The sequence below is a fragment of the Prionailurus viverrinus genome, chromosome C1 (genome assembly GCF_022837055.1).
Source record: "Prionailurus viverrinus isolate Anna chromosome C1, UM_Priviv_1.0, whole genome shotgun sequence".
NCBI lineage: Eukaryota > Metazoa > Chordata > Mammalia > Carnivora > Felidae > Prionailurus > Prionailurus viverrinus.
The window spans coordinates 212,801,490-212,826,877 of record NC_062568.1 but is presented as its reverse complement, the minus strand read 5'-3'; the positions used below and the strand labels follow the sequence as shown (position 1 = coordinate 212,826,877).

The 25,388-nt window shown below is 62.0% G+C and overlaps 1 protein-coding gene and 2 long non-coding RNA genes across 9 annotated transcripts in view; 1 reads left to right on the top strand and 2 right to left on the bottom strand.

Moving 5' to 3' along the window:
* Nucleotides 1-25,388, top strand: part of PRDM16 (PR/SET domain 16) — a 315,844-nt gene that overhangs the window by 121,104 nt on the left and 169,352 nt on the right. The window lies entirely within an intron of this gene.
* Nucleotides 5,060-9,642, bottom strand: LOC125172242 (uncharacterized). Its single transcript, XR_007154654.1, has 2 exons — nt 9,606-9,642; nt 5,060-8,359 (listed from the first exon to the last, which is right to left on the bottom strand). It is a non-coding gene; the product is annotated as an uncharacterized LOC125172242 (long non-coding RNA).
* LOC125172240 (uncharacterized) lies at nt 11,544-20,971 on the bottom strand. 3 transcript variants are annotated; one of them, XR_007154652.1, is made up of 7 exons: nt 20,421-20,971; nt 19,877-19,928; nt 19,042-19,143; nt 17,554-17,958; nt 17,175-17,278; nt 13,628-17,065; nt 11,544-13,562 (listed from the first exon to the last, which is right to left on the bottom strand). It is a non-coding gene; the product is annotated as an uncharacterized LOC125172240 (long non-coding RNA). The 3 variants fall into 3 exon arrangements; XR_007154650.1 differs by having other exon boundaries at nt 11,544-13,534; XR_007154651.1 differs by having other exon boundaries at nt 11,544-13,534; nt 13,628-16,821; nt 20,421-20,970.

Sequence of the window (25,388 nt, the reverse complement as noted above, 5' to 3'; positions counted from 1 at the left end):
CCTTTCAGGTGATCTCGGCACCCCCCCCCCCCCCCGGCCCCAGGTGGTGGGGAGGGGCCGGGCGGCCTGGGGCGAGGCCACCAAGGGCACTCGGGGCGTCCCCGCCAGGGGTGGGGGGCTGGGCCGAGATGGGGGGGCGGGGGGGGCGCCAGAGGCAGCCCGGAGCACATCCCTCCTCTGCCCCCAGGGCTTGGGGCCCCTCTGGGGTCCTGGCTGCAGATCCCTTATTTCCTAGTCTCACATCCTGTCTTTGGTTCCCCGCTTCGCCCCTGCCTCGCTTGCCACAATATATGGGCGCAACACAAATTAAAATTAACGAGGCAGTGTCCTTTTGGCTCCCACCCAACATTTGCTGGCTCTGTTCCCCCCACCCACCCCCAGCAATCTGTCCTCTCCCTGAGGCACAGCATCAAAGGAGCCCAATTTTTGAGTATCCTGCTTCATAAGGAATCCTCTCTCTTGTTCCTGAGTCGGGGTCCCTGGGCATTTTATTCCATTTCTTGGGGAGCCCTCCACCCCGGGCGCTGCCGTAAAAGCAGCCTCCCAAAGGGCCGTGTGCGGGGAGCTTCCTGGCGACAGGGCACGTGATACCTGAGGAAGGAGGGATGCTCCCCTCCTCGGAAGGCCCCGGCTCTCGAAGCCGCCGCAGATCGCGTCCTGTGCGCTGGCAGCCCCATCCCCTGCCAGAAAAGAGTCACCAGCGCGAACGGTACCGGCAAACTCAGATTTTCAGGTCCCCGAGTCAGCGAGTACGCACTGCTCATTCGGCGAGAGGGAGGAGAGGGAAGAAAAACACCTTCCCAGATCTTTATGAATTAAAGATGGGGAGCCCATCGGGCCATAGATGCAGCCATTTCTGCCTAATTTGCTGACGGAAATAGCCCCGCCTGTTTTGTTGGGGAGAGGGCTGTGTGGGGCAGGGTGACGGGACCCCGGCTGTCCCCGCTCAGCCGTGGTAATTATGAAATCGTAACGACTACAATTTGCCGCTCAGGCTTGTCACTGGCTGGGAAGCCACAAGTGTCGCGCCGGGAGGTGCCCCCCTTTCAACGTTGGGGGCTTCACTGTGTGTGTTCTGTGCTGGGGAGTCTTTTGCTTTCCTCAGGGGCCGAGGACCGGCCTGTGCCAGTCGGACGTGAACCCATAGGAGCCTGTGTCCTCTGGACTCCGGAGGCTGAGTGGCCCCTCCCAGGCTCCGCCCACTCCGGGTGAGGAAGCGACGTTTCCGGGACGCCGTGTCCCCCCAAGGTCTCCCACGGACAAGGTCACAGCCACGGCCATAACCGAGGACTCGAAAGGCCCCCGGGGTGCCCTCCACGAGGCCTCACCGCCCCCCATTCGTCCTGCAAGTGCAGATCATTATCAAGGCCGCTCGGCCTGGTACATTAATTTGGAAGCACGCAGGCCAGAGGGAGTGGCCGGTGAGCTGAAGGAACGGCCAGGCGAGCCGTGGCCGGACGCATGTCCGCGTCTCACGTGGCCACGCGGTCGGACCCGTCTGCAACCTCTGGTTCTTGTTCCGCCAGCCCCTTCTCCGGGGGGCGCACAGCCGGCGTAAGGCACTCAACACGGCCGGGCGAAAATGTGTTTCTCCATAAACAGTTTATTACAAAAGGGGGAAATGAGAAAGAAGGATCAGGGTCTCCCTGTTCAGATAAGTGCCTTTTCACTCGGCTTTCCTGTCGGACACAAACCAGAAACTTCTGGTTTCTGACAAACCTGTCAACCCCCAACCCCACCTCTCCTTCTGAGCAAACGTAGCGCCTTTTCCATCCAAATGGCCCTGGGAGCCCAGAGCAATGGAAGCTTCCAGGAGCTGATTTCCGAAGTGAGAGCCCAGGTCAGACTCGCCGGCCCCGGGAGCCCCAGGCCTGGGGCAGGAGCCAGAAACCCGAGGCGGCCCCCGACCCCGCCCGCTGGGCTGGCGGCATCCACATCGCACGTGATAGACCCACAGACGGAGGCACAACCTTGACCTTGGCCCAGGAGACCGTGGTGCAGCGTGCTGGGCAGGTGGACACGCACCCTCTCGCTGGGCGGGGCCTGGGAGCCTGGGGGATGCCCCAGGTGCCCGTCCCCCAGCCATCCCCCCACCCCGGGACCCCCTGGACTCAGGGTCGGCAACAGCAGGCCTGAGACTGGGGGTGGGGGGGTGGCTTTGGAGGCCGTCGTCACGGGGACCATTCGAAGACACCACCCCGTCTGCACACGCGTCCCTGATCTGCCCCGATGGCCACTCAGGAGCTCTGGGTTGAGAATTCAGTCCCAACTGAGGGCCTGTCCCCGGGAGTTCTTTGCTGTTACTACAAATGAGTAGGTATGCAAGCAGGGCGGGATGGGGTAGAGGACGGAAGAGGCCAGACCCTGTCCCGGGCCGGCAGGCAACACTAGGCCCCATCAGGAGGAGAGCGGGGCAAGCCCCAGCCGAAGGCGGGGTCCGCCGCGGTCCCCTCGGACCGTCCCTCTGGGCCAGGCCCCTCTGCACGGCGGGCAGGGGCCGGCCAGCCTGGGAGGTGGGAGCGGGCAGGTGGGCTTGCGCTCCCTCCGCCGGGCAGATTGGGGTCCCGGGCCCCTCCCGGTGCCTGGTTCCTGGGGCACCCGTCTGCGTGCCCGTCCGTCAGCGCCGCCTCCCCTCTGCCCTTTCCCACTGGGCGTGGACGGACGGCTGCGGCCTTCTCCCTGCCATCCCTGCCCTCCGCCTCGGGGTGCCCTCGGGCCCTCTGATTTCCCCCTGGCTCTCACAGATTCTGCCCGTGTCTGCACCCTCATTAATCAATGTCAAGCACGGCATCAGCAACAAGGCCCGCATTCTTCCGCGGCCCCCTCAGCCTCATACATCCCATTGTTCTAGGCCGATTCAGATGGCAAGAAAACAGCCCATGCAGCACATAAAAGAGATGAGACAAAAATGAAAAGAATCGAGGAGAGAAAAGAGGAGGCATTTTTCCCCCTGAAACACTCGAATAAATACTCGGCAATGATAATTTAAATTATTCATACATTTATGAAAACAGCCATTGAAAAGTGAAGTGTATGATGCTCTTTGTCTATTTTTCTTGTCTCTTGTTCGGGATTAATCTTTACTGTAATCCGGGCCGGCCGTGCCCCCCTCACAAAGGCCACACTCTCTTTCCATGGGAAAAATGTTTCCGCATATCCCAGTGAGAAGTCGAGGGGCGGGGGGGGATATTTGTGCTGATGTGGCAATCGCGGGGCCCTCGCGACGCTGGACGGGCTGTGTCCAAATAGTGTCCGACAAACAAAAAGCACAGAGTGGTTCTCACGTCCGTGTCAGCGCCATGGGGCCGGGGAGCCTGGCGGCCGCACGGAGCATGCGTGCCGGCCCGTGCGGCCCCTGCCCCCCTCCACTCTCCACGTGACAGCCCGCGGGGAGGGCCACGACGCACGGACACGCTGCATCCCAGCGGCCGGTGGCTTCACGGGGGTCCTGTGGCCCCCCCCCCCCGGGCCTTCTGGGTGGCCGTCACCTGCCAGACCCCGCCTAGAGGGGCAGACCCCCAGACCTGGAGGGGGAGCCACGAGCCACACTGTCCTTGGGCCACATACGGCCTCATGCAGTGAAGGCCCAGGCCCAAACCTGAGGTCGGGGAACTTGAAATCGTTCTCGGCATCACAAAGCCTGGGGCCACCGGCAGCCAGAGGACACAGGTTGCCCACGGTCCCTTCCCGGGGCCACCACTGCCTTCCACGGCACGAAGCCACCACCCCGGGGTCATGCCGCCTTCCTCCGTGCGGTCCCACTCCCAGCCCGGAGCCAGAAACGTCGAGTTTATGTAACACCCTCCCTCCAGTGCTTCCTGATCCAAGTTTTGGTGTTTTCAAAGTTCATTCCAACCCGGGTTAAAGAGGCCCAAAGTGGAATTCGCCCCCACGCGGGATTCCGCTAGGAAGCTGTGGTTTTCGCAGTGTGTGAGCTGTCCAGCAGCGATGTCTTTTCACTGGAAAGGACCCAGCATCACCTCGGCGTGGTGGCCGGCGTGCCAGATGGCCGGCACGGGCCTTTGAACTGGCGAGTGGGTGGGTGTAGCGACGGTGAGGCGTCCGAGGCTCAGGGACTATCTTGCTTCAGGCAGCCGGGCCCAGGCGTGAGGCTGCCCGCACCCGCGAGCCGCTCCCGTGGACGCTCCCAGGTCTGGAAAGGGACCGGGACGCCTGGGAACAGCCCTCCTGGTTGGATTTATGGCTCCTCTGGCTTGGGCCAGGTCAGGGAACCAGAGGAAAACCGCTCCTTTCGGCTCCTCGTTCGGGAGGAAAACGGATCCGCGGAGCGGCCGGGAGCACACACGAGCCACTGGGGGACTTGGCAGGGGTGCAGACGGCCGGGGCGGGGGGGACTCGGGGCCTCCTGGCACCGCGGCCGGGCAGTGACTTCCCAGAGCAAACCGTCGTCGCCTGGCTCGCTGCTCCTCCTTCACCTACCCCTGGGCAGCTCATCCCCGTACTTACCTGGTTGCCTTTCGAACCTGGGGGATGCCATTGAGGGGGCACAGCCCGCTTCCCTCAAGTTCCCCCCAAGTCCCGGCCTGGAGTGGCTGCCTCGCCCCGTCTTCTGCCCAAGGGTGGGGGGCGCCGCTCACCCCCAGCACCGTCCCCCCAGACAAGGTGCGGGGCCCCTTGGCGACACAGCCCTGTCCCTCCCCGTCTCTCCCTCCCTCCTCTGCCACCGATGTTGGGGTCTGGGAAGGTGGCCAAATGCCACCGAGGACACCAGAGCAATAAATCATCCCCTGGTCCAACATCTGCAGGCCCCGGGGGCTAGCCCCTTGCCGCTGCGGACCCCCCCACCCCGGCCCCCTCTGACAAAACACCTATTGTCGTGGCGAGGGAGGAAGAGTCATTTCCACTTACAAAGGGCCTCTGAAGCCAAGTCGTGGACGCCAAAGGAGATGCCTGGCTCTCGGCGGGGAGCCTACAGCAACTCTTTCTTCCTCCCTGGTTCATACTTTTCCTCTCTCGTGGGGGTCCCCCAAAGCCTTTCATTCCGGCTTCATATTCACATAAAGACATCAAGAAAAAAAAAACCCAGCAGAAAGAATTATTAAGCAGGGCTGTCAAATGCTTTATCAGAAAAGCAGGGAGGGGGAGCAGGGTAACCCTTTCTGCGCTGGCCTGGCTCCTGAGAGACCCCGGGCGTCCCGAGGGGGAGCCCGGGCCACGGGGGAGCACGGGGGCGGGGGTGGGGCGGCCACGGTCAACGCCACGCACTCACGCGCACACCCGCGGCGACGCTGGCACGGGCGTGCGGGCACAGGCATGCGAGCGTGTGTACGTGCACAGGTGGGTGCGCTCCGGCCTATTTACAAGCAGATTTCCAAATCACTGCACTCCGTCTAAAGGTCCTGGCCCACTTTCCTCAGGGAGGGACACTCCGGGCCTTCCACGTGGTTCTTCCTTTGTTCCAATCAGCAGAAAACGCCTCATTCCCTTCCCCGCCCCGGCAGGCGCCTCTGCCCCCCGTTATCCAGGCGCGGGGGTCTTTCCCACCCTTGGAAGGGAGGGCTGGCTGAAACCAGCAGCCGCCTTGAGGCCGGAGGAAGTCCCTCCCAGGGCGCACACGGGACGGGGCGAGGGTGGGTGACCCTCCCCACACAGATTCAGGAACCATGTGACCTGGCTGGCTTTTCCAGAGAGGAGACGTTTCTGTGCTTCGGAAAGGTGTGGGCTGCCCTCGGCCATTAACCCCTGATTTTCTGCTCCCCTCCTCTCGGCAAAGGGCTGTCTCACCAGCTCGTCCCAGACGGTGTTGCCACCTGCCCGGTCCTGGTGGTTTTCCGAAGGTGCACGGTGGCTCTGGGAACCGCTCTCCCAGAGGAGGGGTCCCGGGCCTGGAGGGAGGCCGCGAGGGAGGGGCGCCCCCGGCACACTGCCACCAGGAAGCCCCTTAGAATTTGTGGCGAGGGGCACCCCAGGGTGGGGAGCGTCTCGGGATGCATTTTCAACGCAGCCTCCCGGTGCACAGAAACCAAAAACCGCATGCCGACAAACGGCTCCCTCGGCAAACATTTTTATTTCCAATTAGCAAAAGAAAAATTGCTAATTTGCTGCAGTCGGGCCGGGCTGACGTCTCAATCTGCAGAGTGTCAGTGCCGTGAAAGAAAATGTTTCACACTGTGCCGGCGAGAGCGAGCCTCTCTAAAGAGGGTCAGGGCAGCGGGCCCAGAAACCAGATTGACTGGCCACAGTGCTAAATTACTCACACAAGACACACATTGTCTGCCATGCCAGCTCCCGGAGGACCTGCTTTCTCTTTCTTTCCCCTCGGAGCTGGGGCGGGGGAAGGGGTCCGAGCGTGGGAGGAGAGGCCAGGGGCTGGCGTGCCTTTGGTAGGGGCAGGATCATCTTCGGGGAACGGAGAGAGGCAGAAGTTAATTATTACCCAGGGCTGTCTGCGGTGTTCGGGAACAGGACGATAAAATTCTCCCAGAGCCCGGCCGCAGCTTTGCACCCGGGAGATTCGGTTCAAGATAATGTCCCATGGGAGTTAATCACTGAACAGGCCCAGGAGAGGGCCGGCTCTGACGTGGCCTTTCAAGGCAACCGTAACCAACCGCCGCGGCCCGTTACCGTCCAGCACCCTGGGCGGGTGCGTGAGCGCGCGTTGGGGGGTATCACCTCCCCGCCGTGGGAGAGCCTTGGGTGGGTCCCCCCCAGAAAAGCCACGTCTCCTCTGGGCTTCGGGACCTCGGGATCCATAGGGTCAGCGTGGAATGAGGATCCAGCTGACGGGGGCTCCTCGGGGAACTAAGGAGGCAGTCACGCTGGCCACAGATGTTCGGCGCTGAGGTAATAATGAACGTCTCTCGAAACCCATTGACCACGTAACCTCAGACAATAAAAGCCTCCGGGTAGCTCTTGGAGGACAGGCCTGCCTACATCTCCAGACACGAGCCTCGCTTTGAGCAGACGGTCCTTCCGCGCCCACGGGAGCTGGGGGTGAAAGCGCTCTGTTCCCTGAGCTCAGCCCACGCCGGCTCCCCATCTGCAGGGCCTTCCTCCCCGCGTCGCTGTCGTTCTAGATCCTACCGTTCTCCCAGCCCGTGCAAACGGGGCTTCTTCCAGGAAGTGTCCTCGGGGCTGTGGAGCCACAGGGGGCGTGTGCCGAGGCTGTGCTGTGACCCGGTCCAGGTGCACCCGCAGGGCTGGTCCGGGAGGCACCGTCAGGCGTCCTCTGTGACCTCTGCCTCCGGTCAGCTCATCGGGCGTTAGACCAGGTCACGCAGGGCCTGGAGCAGCTCGGCGAGCAGCTGGAGGGGGCCGAGAGAGCTGGGACCAGCTATAGGTCCCGGGACCCGGGCCTCAGGAGCACCTGGCCCGACCGTGCTTGGATCCTGCTGCCCACCTGGGCTGGTTCTCTGCCACCTGAGGGGCAGAGGTGCCCCCCGGAATGGTCTAGAAGAGGCCAGCCTCGGAAGTGGTTCTCCTCAGTGCCAGGCAAGGAGGCTGCTCCGTCCCCCGGTGGCCCCTGGGGTGTCCAGGACCAAGAGAGCTCTGTGACGCTGGCGATGGAAGGAGCTCCACGGAGGCCAGGCAAACGGCAATGCCGAGCCAGAGGCAGTGTGGAGGCACGGGGGCCAAGGCTCCACCTGCGTGGGGAGGGGCCCTGCTCTCCTCCCCGAGGGACAGGCGGCCTGGGCAGGAAAGGGCAGCCAGCTCGGGATGACCGTCAGCACCCAGCAAAGCCGGCTCCCGTCAGCCTGCGGGCGCTCAGTGCCGGGACGCTCGCCGTGCACGGTCGAGTCAGGCAGACCACGTGCGGGGACCAGGCGGCGCCCCAGCAGGGATGGGTAGGTGAAGGACTGTGGTCATCGGGCCAGGTCCAGCCCCGGAAGCCCGGCTGGCCACGGCTGATGTCTGCGTCGGACCCACCGTGTACAACTCCGGCACAGAAGGAGACATGGGAGAAAGTTCTGGCAGGCCCCGCCGCCTTTACCACACTCTGGTCTGTAAGGAAACAGCCTCTAGGCTCAGGAAGCAGAGGCCTGGACTCGGGTCCTCCAGGTTCTGGTGCACTGTGGCCTCAGACAAGGCACCTAACCTCTCTGAGCATCTGCCTCAAAGCGTGAGGGACGGGACCAACCCGGACCACGCACGTGGGACCTCACGGACAAGATGTGAACGGGTGCCAGGGTGCGTTGTCTTTGTGCAGACGAGGAAGGATGCTGAGTCCCCTGTCCCAAGCGGGCCCTGCCTGGGAGACGGTGTTTTCTCCAGTCGAAATAGAGTCAGGGCCAGGCCGTCAGTCATGGAAAAGTCTCCATCTGCCACACTCACAGCACCGCTCCCGAGGCACAGAGGTGCTCTGGGTCCCCTTCCTGCCGGGCCCTGAGCTGTGCAGACCCTGTACACGGGGGGAGACACACGCATGCACACGAGTACACGTTTGTGTGCACACACACACACACTCCCGTGGACACACACATACACGCCCGCGTGGACACTCACACCTTCACACCCAGCGTGCACACTCACACGTACACACACTCGCATGGATGCACACATGCACGCACCCATCTGGACACACACGTACACACCCAGCGTGGACACTCACATGCACACACCCAGCGTGCACACTCACATGTAGACGCCCGCGTGCACACTCACACGTACACACCCAGTGTGGATGCACACACGTACACGCACCCACATGGACGCACACGTGCACACACCCACCTGGACACAGATGTACACACCCAGCGTGGACACTCACACGTACACACACTCGCGTGGATGCACACATGCACGCACCCACATGGACGCACACGTGCACACACCCACCTGGACACACACGTACACACCCAGCTCACACGTACACACCCAGCGTGGATGCACACACGTACACACACTAACGTGGACGCACACATGCACGCACCCACATGAACATATACATATATACCCAGCGTGCACACTCACACGTACACACCCAGTGTGCACACTCACATGTACACATACTCACGTGGATGCACACATGCACGCACCCACGTGGACACACACATACACACCCAGCGTGGACGCTCACATGCACACACCCAGCGTGCACACTCACACGTACACGCCGCGTGCACATTCACACGTACATACCCAGCGTGGATGCACACACGTACATGCACCCACCTGGACACACACATACACACCCAGCGTGGACACTCACATGTACACACACTCGCGTGGACGCACACACGTACACACACCAGCGTGGACGTAGGCGCTTGTGCACACAGAACGCACGCCCTCTCACGCACACACACTCGCATGTGCGTGCAGGCACACATAAATTCACTCTTCTCTCAGAGTCCCAGGACCTGGAGACCCTCAGAGGTGACCTGCTGTGACGTAGGCTCAGGAAAAGCCCGAGAGGCTGGAATGTGGCACCAGAAGCCTCCGGAAGCTGGCTGGCCACGCTTCTGCTCCCTGCACCCCAGAACACACACTGCTCCCCGACAGAGGCCCACAGACCCGGCGCTGGCACCGTGGGAGGGAAGGGAGGGCCGTCTCAGGGGCACTCACAGGGCTGGGCTTCCGTGGCAGGAGCCGTGACCTCGGGCCCATCCCCCGACAAAGCAAATTGCCCAGAGGAAGAGACCTACCTGCCCCCACGCCTGCTGGCCCCCGCTCGGGAGGCCAGGCCCGGGATGTGCTTCCCTGGGCTCCTCCCCTTCCTGAGGACAAGCCTCTGCCCCTCCCCCATCAGCGCTTTGTCAGCAGTCGCTGCCTCCTGGCCCAGGCTTCCGGTGGTGGCCCCTGTCGGGTCGTGCCCGTGGACAGCGCGGCCTCATGCCAGCGCCCCAGCTCCCGTGCTGGGCAAGGCCTGCTGCGTGCCCTGGCTGTCCTCCGGGTCACCGGGAGACTCCACCAACATTGAAGCCAGGGCCCGAACCCGTGACGGGTGGCGGGCCTGGACACCGGCATTTCGCAAGGCCTCCGGGCGTTTCCAACGTGCGGCCGGAGCCGGGGCCGGGGACCAGAGCCCCACCCGCAGCACCGTGGCCACACTCCGTTCTGTCTTTTCCGCGCACGCCTGCCCTCCCTCGGCCGATGGTTTCCACGCCCTGAAGTGTACGCATTTTGCCCCCAAAGGGGACCGGGGAAAGTGTGCGGCCAGCTCGCCCTGCCACGCAGCCCCGGAAGGCCTGCTCCCAGCTCGGGGGCGTTCGGACGGGCAGACGGACGGCATGTGTGGGGCCTGTGTGGGGCGGCTGCCCGGGACCACCGGCCCGGGGGCGCACCGTGTCCTGGGAGTGAGCTGACACGGCCCAGATGACTCTCCCTGTCTCCACCGCCACCAAAATAAAGGCCTCTTTCTCCTGTTAGGGAATTATCACCTGGCTGTAGCCGGGGTAGAGCTAATCACGGCGCGGATTACGGAGCCGTATCGATCTTCGTGGTGAGCAAACACCGCCTGAGCCGAGCGCCTCTTATCTTCTGATACAAGAGGTGCTGATGAGCCGAAGTCCACCCTTTGTCCCAGCTCCATCCGGCCCCGTGGGGCGGCACTTCCCCCATAGCCGTGCCAGCACCACACATTTTGTTTTAAATGGTGACAAAAGGGAGAAAGACCTTCCGGCCATCAAGGTTCTCGGCGTGAAATCCAGGGTAAATCCGCTTGGGTTTGGGTTTTCTTTTTCTCCCCCCCTTTAGATCAAATTGAACTCCTGCAAAGCTCCCTTTTCCCCTCTCGGGCCGCAGGGAAATACCCATCGATTTGAATATTTGGAGCACATAGAAATCATCACAACCTCAGGAGCAAATTTCTCAGTAAATCACGGACCTGGTGCCGCGTGTCACGTGGGCCCGGCGTCCGGCGCGCTCAGCCGTGGCCGCGGCCGCGGACCGTGCGACCGGAGTAAGGAGCCGACCCCGGCCTCGCGGCCCCGGGTTCCCTGTCGCATCGCTTTCCTCAGCCCGTGAACGGATGAGAGAGAACGCCGGTTTCCAACCCCACCCCCTTTCGCAAATATTAAGATAAACGGTATCGCTTTCGAAAATTTAAAATATAATAGGAAATCCATTCTCCAATTCACCAATCAAGGGATTTGTCTTTCAGGGAAGCTCTTATGTCAGAGAGAGAGGCAGTAATACATCAGCCCGTTCTGCCCCTCAAATAGATAATCAATTTCCCTGAAAGCATCAATAATCAGAGTGGACATTTATGGCCCCTCGGATGGTTTATCTCTGGGGCTGGGGACGGCAGGGCCATGACGAATACCAAATCTGCCAGGGAACACAATTAAATGCTAGACGGATAAAGGATTTTATATTGTGCACAAAAAAAAGCAATCAAATTCATAATTGAACTCCATTGCATGAAATCAGGTAGAAATAAATATAACACCCTAAACATATCGCTTGAGTCCCCGTGTTATAGGTCAGGCAAGAGTGTTGCCAAGACTCCGTTTTTTTATCCCCACGGGGGCCTTCGCCTGCCCCTTTCCCGAGTGACCCAGGCTGCACGTGGCCCACGGCGGCCCCCTCCCCCCCCCCCCCCCCGCACCTGCCCTTCTCTCGTGGGCAGAGCACACGCTCTCTCTGCCTTGGCTCACCTAGCGCCTGCATCAGCCAGGCCCCCGGGGACCGGGAGGCCGACGAGTTAAGCCTGCGGGTAGCTGGGCTCCACAGGACCAGAGAGCGAGCTTGGCTGCCCTCCTGGGGAGGGAGCCCCTTACCACTGGGGCAAGCGGGGGCCCACCTCGAGATGACCCTGAGCTGGCCCAGCAAGAATGCTGGGAGAGAGACCATAAAATCACGACCTGGGGATTCTCGTCTCTGGAGAGTTTGCTCCTTGCCATCAGGCCATCAGGCACAGCATCTCAGGGGCTCTGGGCTCGGGGTGGGGTGCTCTGGGTCAGAGCAAAAAGCCGGTAAGGCCAAAGGGTAATCACTTCCGCAGCTGGTCACTGGGTTTCCCCTGGGTGAGGGGGAGTCGTGTGTTGGGGGGACACCGTTAGTTGCTGGGGGGGGAGGTCGTGTGTCGGGGAGACACCGTTAGTTCCTGGGGGGGAGTCATGTGTCAGGGGGACACTGTTAGTTCCGGGGGGGGACGTCGTGTGTCGTGGGGACATTGTTAGTTCCTGGGGGGGGAGTTGTGTGGGGGGGGGACACTGTTAGTTCCTGGGTGGGGGGAGTCGTGTGTCGTGGGGACACCATTAGTTCCTGGGGGGGGAGTCGTGGGTCGGGGGGACACCGTTAGTTGCTGGGGGGGGGAGTTGTCTGTGGGGGGACACCGTTAGTTCTTGGGGGGGGGAGTCGTGTGTCGTGGGGACATCGTTAGTTCTGGGGGGGAGTTGTGTGTGGGAGGGACACTGTTAGTTGCTGGGGGGGGAGTTGTGTGTCGGGGGGACACCATTAGTTCCTGGGGGGGGAGTCGTGTGTCGTGGGGACATTGTTAGTTCCGGGGCGGGAGTAGCATGTGGGAGGGAACGTTAGTTCCTGGGGGGGAGTCGTGTGTCCTGGGGACACCGTTAGTTCCTGCGGGGGGAGTTGTGTTGGGGGACACCGTTCGGTCCCGTGCAGGTCTGCGTGGGCTAGGTGAACCTGATTTTCCAAAGAGCCTTGAAAAATGTTAGCGTTTAAGGTCACATACACTTGGCAAAATATGGCTTTTAGTTTGGAAGGGAAAAAGGCATAAAGGGCATTTTGGACACAAAATAGCTCTTTAAAACAGCATTTTGATGAGTTAAGTATAAATAAATCAGAAACACACGGATTTCATTTCCTTTAAAATACCCGCGGGCTCAAACACTAGCGGGAAAAGTGCCTGGCAAACGGTGGTTTGGGATTTTGACAAACCCAGATATTTTGAAGAGGTTTCTGAAATGTTTGCAGCCAGGGTCTCCTCGCCCGTCCCGCCTCCCGTGAGCACCGCGCGGGCTCCTCCCGTCTGCCCCGGCCGACGGGCACACGCACGCACGGGGAGAATCAGGAAAGACGATGCTTTCAGGCGTTCAGATCTGAACTTTCCTTTGACACGGAACGGAAAAAAAAACAAAACAAAACAATGAGAATCCTACTCGAAGGAGGCAAAAAAAAGGCTGCGTCCAAAATGGGCGCCGGAACGAAGTCGGCATCTGGACTCAAAGTGGGAAACCCAGGCGCGACCCCCCGAAGTGTCTGATCGCCAAGGACAGGCTCCCAGAGCACAGACAAGCCCCGGGGACAGCCAGACGTGTGGGCAGGGCGCAGACCCGGCCATCGACCCTCAAGGGCCACCTTTTTCCCTCTGGAGGAGCCGAGCGCATTTGGTGGGGGTGATTCTCCCGCGTCCGTGCCGCAGGGGTGATAGCCGTAACCAGCCTGGATCCCTGCGGTGGCCCCTTCCGGGACAAGGCTTGGCCTGCGGAGTGGGGACAGTGCCAGGCGGATGGGCAGGTTCAAGGACGTGTCGTGAAACGGCGGCTGCCTCCTTCAGGCAGCTCAGGTGCTAGGAACCAGGGCCAGACGGCCTTCCTTCCCGTCCAGAACCAGGGACGGCTGGCAGGGGGTCGTCGGGGGAACCCCTGTTCCGAGTGCGCTAAGCCTCCTGATGAACAAAATACATACAAATAAAGCTAAACGAAAGCTGTTGAGTTTTGCTGACCCAAAAAGCAGGGGGAGGGGGTGGGCTGAGACTCACAGAGCATAGTCCGCGGCTTTATAGGCCGGTAGGACTGTCCCGCGGGCAAAGCAGAAGGGCCCCAGTCACGTCGTGCTGCGGTCACTTCCAACACGGGCTCTCCCGGCGGACGTCCCGCAGCCCGATCATTCCGACGAGGCCGCAGCCGGCTCTGGGGGTGGATGCGCTGTGCACACACGCGGCCCGCAGCCCGAAGGTCTTATCTAGAACATCTGGCCCCGTGGAGGCCGTCTTCGCGTCTCCGAAACCTAACTGCTCGCTCGGAGACGTAAACAGAAAAGCTGCCTGGAGGAGGACCGCCCTGAGACATCTTTCCCCACAATGTTCCTTTTGGCGTCCGATTAGAAAAAAAAACTTGCAATCAATCCTCAAAGTTGGATTTTTTTGATTTTCTGCAGAATTGGGCTCGGAGTGTTTAATAACCAGGTTCCTCACTGCTTGGCCTCTCAGTTTATAAGAAAAATAAACATCTCCCGTCCTGGTGTAGCAGGCCAGGCCAGCAGCAGAGAGGAGCAGTGCGGGTGCACTTGAACTCCACACACGCGAACCCCGGCGCCCGCGCAGAGCCAGGTCCCGGGCGGGACCCCAGGGATGGAGTGTGTCCCCCGCTGATCGGTGAGCACTTCACTTAATTGTGTGGTGCTGCTCCAATCATAGGCCAGTGCCTTTCTCTTTAAGACCAAGACGGGACAAAGCCTCAAATTACTAATTACGCGAATACAGTGTCTTTTGCTAATTGGATTGGTTAACGTCAGTTAATAAGGCACTTTAAGGACAGGGATGTGGTATGAAAGACACAATTCATACGTTTCATAATAGGCTAATAACTGTCAGTGATGAGTAATCAGCCGCGGTCGCATGTGCCCACCGACCGACCCACCGTCGGACTGTCTCTCCAGGTCTTGGGACGCCCGCGACCAACTCCGTCCCGGGAGTGCACGGGGCCGGGCGGCCTGCAGCCCCGCGAGGGCTCGGCGGTGCACGGGGACCACAGCCCCGGTGGCTGCCTGCACCGCCTGCCCGCCAAAGACAGAGTGAAGCCCCGTTATGGCCATTATTTATGAAGGAGCCTCTGGTTAAGCGGTCAGGAAGGGGAACCGGAGTCCCGCGTCCTTGTCCTGAGGCCAGAGGCTTGGCTGTTTTACTCAGTGACCCTGGGCAAGCTCCTTGACCTTTGCCGGCCCCAGTCAACTCAGCTGGAAAATTGGGTAAAAAGATTGTGGTGTCTTTCAGGCGTGAGCTGCTGAGCAGAGGTGCTCGGGGAGGCAGGACTGTGACAGCGCGGAGCTCAGGGACGGACCGTGACGGGGTCTGCCGCTCACTCTTATCGGCCGACGCCGAAAGGCGAACGGGACCCGTGGGCCCAAAAGCGGGCCCTGGAAACTGGATCGGGGCCCAGCTCTGGGAGCGGCTTGGTGAGGGCAACGGCCAAATCCCCTCGCTGGCCGCGGAAAGCCTCCTGCGGGCGGGCGGCTGTGTCCCGAGTCTCTGGCTCCCGGGGGGGCTCTGAGCACAGGTGCTGGTCTGGGGCCTCCTGCACTCCTCCTCCGGTTCTGTTTTGAGATGTGGCCTCTTGGCTACATGTGAGTTTTACAGTTTTATTCAAATAAACCTTTATGCATTAGGGAAAAACAAGACAAAAAAAGAATCTCCCGCCAGGAGGCCGCCCCCGTGCTGGTGACGCTGGTCCGATCTGAGGACGTCCCTCCTCGAAGGAGAGCCCGGGGGAGGCCCTGTCCACGGCCACATGCACCGTCCCAGGGAACAGAAGCACAGAGTTTCCAGGGAAGGGAGGGAAACCCATGAAGGTCCACGAATACGTTTGCCTTCGGAAACAAAACGTCTCAAGTGTGCAGTGGGGGACGGGCCCCCCAAACCTTCTGCTTTAACCTGCAACCCCCGAGCAGCCCCCACTGACAGGGTTCTACGGCGGATGCTTGAACCACAGGGGCTTGGCGGGCCCACTTATACGCGGGTCTTTTCCTCATTCAAGGCAGTGCGTTACGGTATTTCCTCTTCCCTGTGATTCTCTTCGTATCGTTTTCTTTCCCCTAGCGGACCTTATCGTAAGATCATACGACATGATACACGTACCCCGCAAGCTCTGTGTAAACCGACTGTTTCGGTGACCGGTAGGGCTTCCGTCAACAGCAGGCTGTTAGTTAAGTTTGGGGAGGGGTCGAAAGTTATACTCAGCTTTTCGGGGGGCCGGCGCTCCCAAACCGCATGTTTCTGAAGGGTCAACTGTGTCCGTTACGCACACGAATGTGCCGTCATGAAGCCCGCGAGGCCAAGCACAACACCCCACACCGGAGGTCAGAGAAGGGACCTTTTGTACCTCCCTGGACGGCCGTCTGTTTCTGCGGGCAAAAGGGACGCTGTGGCAGCCGCCCGGGAAGAGGGGTCATGGCCCAGCCGAGACGAGAGTCCAGGCAAAGGGTCAGCCAGAACGGGGGTCTCGTCTTGCTCCGCCTTCCCAGGGGCTTGTTCCAGAAGCTGGCCTGGGGAGGGAATGGCGGGGCGAGCTGAGGCCGGCCGGGAGTCCAGGTGAGCGGTGTCCTTAGCGAAACGTGGCGTCTTCGCCCAGGAGCCCGCCCACCCGGAACGCCATCCTGCGCCCCCACCACGGCCCAGGGAGCCGCATGCGCTCTGTGCTGCACTGTCCCCCCTGAGCTAATGGGGGTCATCTTCCCGAGTGCACCCCGCACACAGACGGTGACCTCGTCACATTAAACTGACAGGTGCACGCACAGCCAGCGAGCATCCGGGGGCCATCCACGCCCGTCGGGGCTGCCGGGCTGCGGCAATCGCGTCCAGGCCGGCAGGCGCTCTTGCCGTGGTCTCCGGGCTCATCCGAGCGCCTTCCGGTCCAGATGCCTCCAGGGTCTGTGAACTCAGTGGCTTGTTCCAGCTGCAGGGAAACCAGGACCACGGAGAGGAAGGAGGGAGATGTGCACACTTTTCCTGGACGCAGGCCCCAGGACAGCGGTGGGGTTCAGAGCCGGTTCTCAGAACCAGGCAAGGTTCTCCTCTTCTTCAGACGGTGACACGGCCCCAGGACCTGCACACGTGCTGGCCACCTTTGCAGAGCAGGGCGAGGCGACGTGGGAGAAGACTGCACGGTGCGCAGGGGTGCGGGGGGGAAAGCAGGGGCTTTGGCCTCTGTCTTTGGCCGGTACTCACCCTGCAGGTGCCTGTGAGGTAGGTGTTGCTGTGGCTGAGGCGGCACAGGCAGCGGTTGGGGCCGCAGGGTAACCCCCCCAGCCCACATCATCGTGAAGTGAAATCGCCAGAGGACAGTTTGGGGGCCCGAGCTCCATAGCTGAGGATCCCCACCCAGACAGCTGCCTCCATCGACACCTGTCGTGTGGTTCCTAATGTTCCAGCCGCTCTCTGGAAGGCGATTTCAAGGCCACTCTCCAGAAGGCGGTTTCGAGGCTGCCAATTACAATAGCCTTCCAGGTCCCCAGATGTTACGAGGACACCCCCCCCCACCCCGAGGCATCTGGGGATGAGGATGCGCCCCTGCCCCCGGAAGGGACCGTACCGCATCTCGGGGGAGGCCGAACACCCAGCGGAGCCCAGAGGCTGGAGGCAGAAACTCCAAGTGGCGGCTTGGGCCTCGCTTCGCGCCAACTTTGAGAGCCTCTCCTTGTCGGAAAACAGGCAGGGACACAAAGAAAGAAAGGGAAACGAACAGAGCAGCTTCAGACTGCGTCCGATTTCACACCGACTTTCCCTGGTGGGAGGCTACAGCTGAGAATGCGCTCCCCGCGGTCCCCAGGCCGCGCGGCCGCAGCTGTCGGCAGGATCAGGTGTTCTTGGGAACTCTGCCTGCCGGGCTCGCTGGCCACCCCTCTCCCACCTGCCTGGAGGGTCCCCTCGTGGTGGCCGCAGACCTGGGGCATCGGAACTGAAAAACCTACAACGTTTCTTCCGCGTGGAGTCCTGCCTCGCTGCTGGGCGTCCTCCACCCTGGGACAGGAGGGCGGCCTCTGCCCGTGCAAGCCTCTTGTTCCCACAGAATGTTCAGGAAGCCTGGGGCCTGCATCTGCGGCTCGCAGCTGGATGGGAGAGCTCCCATCTCCATCCTCTGGGAAGCCGCGTCTGCCGCAAGCCCGGGGTCGGCGCGCCTCTCCTGTAAAAGGCCAGATGGGGCTCCGAGCCCGGGTTCTCCGTGCCGCTCCTGGGGCATCGCCCCGCTCCGCGAAGGTTCCGGAAGGGAGAGGGTGAGGCTGATGCTCCATGTTAGCCAGAAGCCCTCGAGGGCCTCAGGGTGGGAAGCAGTCCTCCAGGATTCCCCGTGGGCACCTCCGACCCCCAACCCTGAGCTGGAAATGCAAGAGGCTGGAGCCTTGCTGGTTCCACCTGCCCCCCCTGCACCCTCCCCAGCAAGCCTGGCCGCGGGGTTCCCGGCCCCGGGGGACAGTCGCGCGGATGCCGCTGGATTCCGAGCGCTGCCCATTTTTCACAGCGGATCAGCACCGAGTTCCCCCACACAGCTGCTGCTGTAATTGGGTCCCGTTAGGAAGCGTGCGGTCTCGTCTGGTGGCCCTCTGCCTCCCCCGCCCCCACGCATGGGGGTCTCGAGTCAGCCCGGCAGCTGTGACCAAACACCCGGACACTCGGGGCTCTGCCGCGAGGCCTCCTCCCCACAGATCGGGAACATTCTTTGTGGGAGACAAAGTCCAGCTCCTTTGCATCACGCCCCCTCCCTGCCCCCAGCCCCCCACCGGGTCTCCGAAAGGAGCCCGTCTTGAGGCCGTGTGACCCAGCGACTCAGCGCGCGGCCCGAATCCCAGCCGCTCGTCAGCTGTGCCACGCCCTTCCGGCCACTCAGTCTCCGAGCTCAGCGTTCCCAGGGGCAGGTGGGGGACCCGAGAGGATTCTCGGGGGCGGGAAGGTCAGGTTTGTCTTTCTGGTTTCACCGCCTTGCAAGGGTGCAGAATCCGACGGTGAGAGAGGGTCCACCATATTTGCCGACTGGATAGATGGGATAATTAAACAGCAAGGACGTGAGGCCAGAATTTGATGGGGGGAGAGGCCTTCTGTCCCCCACGTCGTCACCCCAAGGGGAGGGTGACGAGTGGTGGCTGTGAGTTGGTGCCCCGCCTTCTGCAATCCCCGGGAAGCTCTGTCTGCCCCCATTTTTATGGGAATTGGAATTCAGTTCTGCTTTGAACTGTGGAGTGGTGATCTGGAGTCTCCCACCTTCCGATGATGAGAGCTTACCCCAAACCCCGGAGGGGTGGGAACTCCTAGCCCATGAGGAGCCTGAGTCCTGGGGGCGTCCCCTGGGGAAGGGGCAAGTTCAGCATTGGCCCAGCCCATCCCCCTGGACCTTGCGGCTTGGGGCTTCCCCACTAGCGTCTGGGCAGCCATCGCCTGGAGATCTGTGACCCCTTCATACTCACGTATGATTATTAAGGATAATCTTAAGAAACACATTATCAGTAGGCAGGGTCAAGGTGAAGTGCGTTAATACGATTCTGTCGATACCCAGGCTGTTTCTGTAACTAAAGAGGGTTGAGGATAGAAGACAAATGTGCAGATAGAACCAATAACTCACTCCGTGATTTATTTTCCCCCTTGGGAGGCACTGAGGTGCCAAGTCCCCGGAGGGCTGCCCCGGAGTCCCCGAGGCGGCTTCTCGGACGGGCTGTCACGGAGGCGTCCAGACGCAGCCCCGCCCGTTCCCTGGGGGGGACACTGCCTGGCACCCAGCTCAGCACAGACGTGCACAGGGCTGTCAGTGAGTGCCTTCCAGAGCAAGGCGAGGCCGGCCCATAGGGGCCTCGGAGGACAAGTGTTCCAGACCCGGGTTGGGAGAGTCCCCTCGGGCTTGCCGTCCACAGAGCTGAGTGTTGATTTAAGGAAATGGAGACATTAGCCCCAAAGCCACATTGTGCCCTGTATGCACCGACACTCACCACGGACAAACACAATGTTTGCGGGCTGCCCGGCACATGAAAGAACGTTCTAGAATATCTGGCCGGGCTATGTTAAGTGTCTGAGTGGCTGCTAAAGAATGGGGACAGGCACCTGTCAGCCCCCCCCCCAACCCCGCTTTATTTGTCTTGGCAAAGCCCGGAGCCCTCAGCTCTTTGAAGCTCTTGGAAATTCTTGCATTAGGCATTTTCATTAATTTATCTCCGTGTACTGGGGGCGTGTCAGACTCCCAGATGACCTAGGCCTGTGTGTGATAGTCGTGTGGGTTTTCTCTTTAGGGATCTTATCCCTCATACATACCTGCCTTCTGGGAGGGGGGCCTCCTCTGGGTCAAGCCCTGGTGGCTCTCCTCCTGCAGAGTGACCAAATGAGGGTCTCCTGGGACGGCGGCTTTTCGGTGCTCCGCCCCAGACAGTCCCGGGCAATGGGACGCTGGTCCCCCTGCGTCGGGGGCTGATGGACGCAGAGAGGCTGCCCCCTGGTATCGGGGCCTGGGAGGACCGCCTCCACCGGCATGGCTCAGATCCACCGGGGCCCCCTCCTGTCCTCCACCTGGACATCAAAGGGGCTGTGCTCTGTGCCCCTCGGACCTTGCTGTCTGAAGGCCAGGCACCTGCCCAGACTAGCAAGGTGAGAACCCCGCTCCTACATGGCACAGCTTCTAGGATAGCTGTATAGGCACCCAGTCCCCAAGATCACAGAGAATTGCCCTGGGCATGGGGTCTGGGCCCCCCACAGCGGGGATGACCTGGCTGCCCCCTCCCACCATCGGGCTGGCACTGGGGAGAGTGCCCGGGACAGCGTTTTGGTGAGCCCTCCACGAAGGGTTCCCACATTCACTCACCTGCTCACCTGTATTGGGTCTGGGTTCTACAGCTGTTTCTGGTCCAGGACAACCACACTGGGGTCTCAGACCCTGCCCTTGACCTTAGCACCCACCTGATCCGGGGGGAGCAGGCAGACAGGGCAGCCAGTCGGGGAGATTTTGAGACCCGCACGTTCCCTTCTGTGTGCGCTCAGAGGGGCTGGGAAACATTCAGAGCGACGGAGGACAGTGAGTGAGGCCACCGGGGGCCCCGTAGAACCACCCACTTTCCGCAGCACAGGGGTGTGCGGTCTCCTCTGTCAGCCCTGCCCCCCAGGTCCCCCTCTGCAGGGTCCGGGACCTCCCAAATCCACACGGCTCCTTCCAGCTCGTGGCTCTTCTCCTCTTGAACCCGAGCGCTCGGAAGGAAGCCTGGGCGCCAGCTCCAGGAACCAGCAGCCCTGCGGAACTTTCTCCCCGTTTCCGGGGCATGCGTGTCCAGTTCCTGGGCTTGGCTGTTGCTCGGCTCCTGGACGTGCCAGAGCTTCCCTTTCTGACGGCGGAAGTTATGACTTGTCATGAGTCATTGATTGGAAGTGCCACGCGTCCCCGGCTCTCGTGATTTACGTGCTCTTCCTCTGGGGACATCGATCTTCCGGAAGCAGGAGGAGGAAGCTGTCCGCCAGGGGCCAGGTGCAGTGCTGGGCACACATCTCCTCAGGACAAGGGCCTGCAGAGGCCGCCCCGGGCCTGAACCTCAGCTCACAGCCCGGCAGAGAAGGGGCTCAGAACCTGATATTCCTGTGGGGTCGGCGGCCTCGTCCGGCCTGGTCAGCGTGGTCAGCACCCCGGCCAGGGCGCCCTCACTGGCCTGTGCCACCAGCAAGTCCTCTCCGTGCCCGGAGCCCAGCCTGGCATGAAGCCGAGCCGCTTCTTTCTGCAGGGAGGGGGGCGGGGGGTGGCGGCCCGAGATCTGAGCTGCCCCGGGTACTGCGAGTGTCACTTCTGGGGGGAGCCTCGTGCTTGGCCTCATGGGCAATTCAGACCCTTGGTCGGAAAGGCCCAAGTGCTCCAGAGGTTGGGATGTGCTGAGCTGGGGGTCCCCCGTACCCTCTCATCTCTGAGCTTTTGTGGGAGGGTCGGTCCGGAGAGAGAGGGAGCCCCTGCAGACGCCGCAGCCCCCAGGGGAGGTGGTCAGCCCGAGGCCTGTCCCCAGCTCTGCCCGTGTCCCCGTGGCATTAGATGCAGGGGACAAAGCAAATCCTAGCTGGGGCAGGTCAGCGGCTGGCGGGAGTGAGGGGCAGGAGCCGTCACCCAGGGGCCTCTGTGGTTCTGGGCCACAGACCTGCTGTCCGCTCAGGGAACGTGTGCACTGAGGTCAGCCAGGGAGCTGAGCTGTTAATAAGGCGGCTTTGGGGGCGGGAGGGAGTGGGGGCTGGGCTGGTGGCATCGCCTTTCTTTCTCTGGGTCCTTTATCGGGAAGACGGGCGGTTGAGGGGCTGCGTCTCTGTCTGGGAGACCTGGGAGTGGAGGCCGGGCCGGTCCACAGCCGTGCTGCCTTCTGCCTTCCTTCGCCCCGTCCCGCCCTCCGACTGGGCCCTGTCCCACGGGCCCCCGTCACCTGGATCTTGACAGCCCGGGCTCACATCCCTGTGCGGATGCGGGACGGACGATGGCTCTGCCTCTGAGCTTCCCCCTCCCTTTCACGGAGAGACGACAGCCCTTCCTGACACGGCTGCTCCACGTCTTAATGTGTCACGTGAGACAGGTGTGCCACCCGGCCCCGTCAGCCCTGGGTCCTCCTCTGTCCCCCTGTTGTCGTCCAGGCAGCCCCCGGTGGGTCCACAGCTACTGGTGGGAACCAGGGGGCCCAGAAGCCTGAGCGCTGGCTGCCGGGAGCCCAGCGTGGCAGGCCCACCTGCGGTGAACGGGGAAGACGCCCTGAGAGCGACTCAGAGCAGGCGTGTGGACTGCAGTCACGCAGGGACGGGGGGGCTGCGGTCATGGCGGGACGGGGGGTTGTGGTCATGCAGGGACGGGGGGTGCGGTCATGGAGGGACCGGGGGGCTACAGTCATGGAGGGACGGGGGGACTGCGGTCACGCAGGGACGTAGGGGTCAATATGAGGCTGTGCCCTGCAGCCCCTCCTTCCTCCCCTGCTCCCTGCCCTGCTCCCAACTGTCCAGATTCGCACTCGAGGACACATACCGCGAGCCCCCGGGGCCTTTCCAAGCCTGCCCTCCCCCCCCCCGCCACTTTCTGGGGGTGCTCAGTTCCCGTGCCTTCCCTTCCTCTGCCTCCTCCACCCCCCCCCCACTTCCAGCCTGGGGTTTCCTGGCTCCCAGAAGGGCCGTGTGCGCTCACTCCTGGTTCTCAGCAGGAGACTGGGGGGGGCCAGGGGGGGCTCCCATTTCCCAACACCTGTGCTGTTGTTGAGGGAGGGGTCCGTTTTGTTCATTGCCCCCAAGTGGCTAATCCCGGACTCAATTTTAATGCCTCTGAGGCGCCTTCCACGGGGCAGTGTAGACAAAAGGTGCTCCTTTTGAAACGAGGCTCTGAGTCCTGCCCTCAGGGGACCTCGGAGGCGCGGACTGGACCAGAAGCTGGCGAGGGGAAGATTCAGGGCCGGGAGGTCCATTCGTTCTGCAGGAAGGAAGGTGCGGGCCCCAGACGGGCAGGCCAGGGGGTCCCGGCAGAGGGCACGTGCCCAGGACGGGATGGTGCCAGCGAACAGCGTGTTCTCGGCACGTCTGAAAACAGGCGAGCCGTGCCCAGAGATTCCGGGTCTGTGCAAGGCCGCGCTGGCCAGGAACCGTGGTCCGCCCATCGTCAGCTCCTGGGGCCAGAGCGAAGCCGCGGGCCCCGCCACCCTCCCCAGGGGTCAAGCGCGAACGCCCCACGCCCAGACCCGAGGTTCGGACGCGCGCCCCTGGGAGAAGCAGGCTGGGGCTGAGTGCCGATAAGGGCTCCGCTCCTGGGGCCCTGAAGGCCGAGTTGCCGGGTTGTCTTGGCCAACAAAGGGGTCTGGAAGGTGGGACTGTGCCGTCGTCCACACGGGGCGGTTTCCTCCTGCCGGACGGCAGTGTGGGCTCCCAGGCAGGCGTGGAGTGCAGACCCCAGTCTTGCAGGGTCCCAGGCGGGAGGCGGGAGCCGCCCTCGGGGAGGAGGTGTGGGCTGGGAATGTAAACAGCGGTGTGGGACCCATGCGCCTCTGGGGTGGGCCCTCTGAAGGAGCCCGCGTCCCTTCTCGTGCCGTACTTGACTGTGTAAATATTTTTCTTAGGAGTAAAGAGAGAGCCTGCATTCATGGGTAGATCTCACTTGAAAGAACTGAGAAGTATCTGTTTAGGCATAAAAGCTGAAAACAGGGTCCAAGGCGCCTTTCAAAAAAAAAAAAAAATCATTTCTGTAGCTCAATCACAGCCAAGCCGATTTTTTTAATGCAAAAAATAAATAAATATTACCCTGCTCCCGGTTGAGAGCCCAAGCGTCTGTGTCAACACCGGCCGAGCTTTGTGCCGGGAGCCAGGGCAGCCACCGGTGACTAACCCGCCCTTCCCGGTCCCCCGGCGGGGCGGCCGGCGGGGCCACCACCCGGCTCTGCTGAAGGCCACCGGCCGTGGACCCACCGTGGGGAGCCCCCTCCCGGGAGGGTCCCGCTCGGAAGGGAGGCCGTGTGGCCTCTTTCCCCCACGACCCTGTTCCTCCAGAGCAGAAGTTGGAACCGGAGGCCGGGATTTGGACACAGGCCCCCTACTTAGCGGCTCTGTGACACGTGCCCTTTGCTCCGACTCCTGGGGCCCCTGCTTCCCCTTCTGTTTTGCCAGGTCCCGACAGCTTCTGCCGGACGGGGCTGTGGACACAAGTGAGGGACTGGGGCTCCGGAAGGGGCGTCTAGCGGTCCCCGTCACCACGTCCCCCCTGCTGTGGCCTCTGGGACCATGATGTCAATGCAGCGTGCACGCCAGGGAGGGTGGTGCTCCCGGCAGGACTTTGATATGGACAGAAACCTACGGGCGAGAGCTGTCCTTTAAAAACTCCGTCTTCCCAGAGAGGGGGGCGCACACATGAGGCCGTGGGCATCCCAGGCTGAGGAAACAGGGTGAAGTGCGGCCGTTCTGTCAGTTCTGACCATTGGCTCATCCGGCCCGTTTCCAGGGCGCCGTTCGGCTGGGCAGAAACCCTCCTGAGAGGGCAGGCCACACAGAGTCCACGGCGGCTGACCTCCAAGGGGTCACCGGCATCTGTCTTGAACTGTCCGCCCGGTCTGTGTCTCCAGCAGGACCTGAGCCCCTGGTCTCCTAGAGGTCATCAGAAGGAGGCTGTGTGTGGGGACCGCGTGGGGAGGGCTCCCCATCCACCACCTGGGCCCGTGCCCGACCTCTCGGGACAACCCTGTGCCGGGCCCTGCACAGACCGAGCTGGCCCCCCACCCCCCGCAGCTCCTTCAAGGGGAGGGGCCGAGGATCCAGCTTCTGGCCGCTTCTGGGCCTGGCCGAACATCCCTGGGTGGAGAATGGCAGCAGGCGACAAGAGGGATACGGGTCGGAGAGAGTCTGGCTGGGAGGTCGAGGGTGGGAGGTCAGTAAGTGAGAGCCGACGGGGTTCTCTTGGGCCCCGGGCCGGGCTGGGGGCTGCGTCCGCTTCCGTCTGGTTTTGGGGGTCCACAGGGTCATGGCTCCGTTTGGGTTCCCTCCTGTGGGTCTGTTTTCAGATGCTTTAGTAAGTATTTTGAAGGGAAGGACGCCTTCTGGGATCCGTTTGTGACACCGGCCCCAAAGCTCAGCCCCCCTCGGGGGACGCGCCAGGGCTCCAGAGCTGTGAACGAACGAGATGTCTGTGTGTGTGTGTGTCTACTCCGGGCCGACTTTCTGCAGAACAGAGGGTATTTATTTTAAGAGTCAAAAAAGATGTTTTGACCAACCCCACTTAGCTCAATCCTGGCACCGATACCCGCAAAAGAAGTGAAATGCCGGAGGTCAAACCTCCCTTTTTTGGCCAAAATGC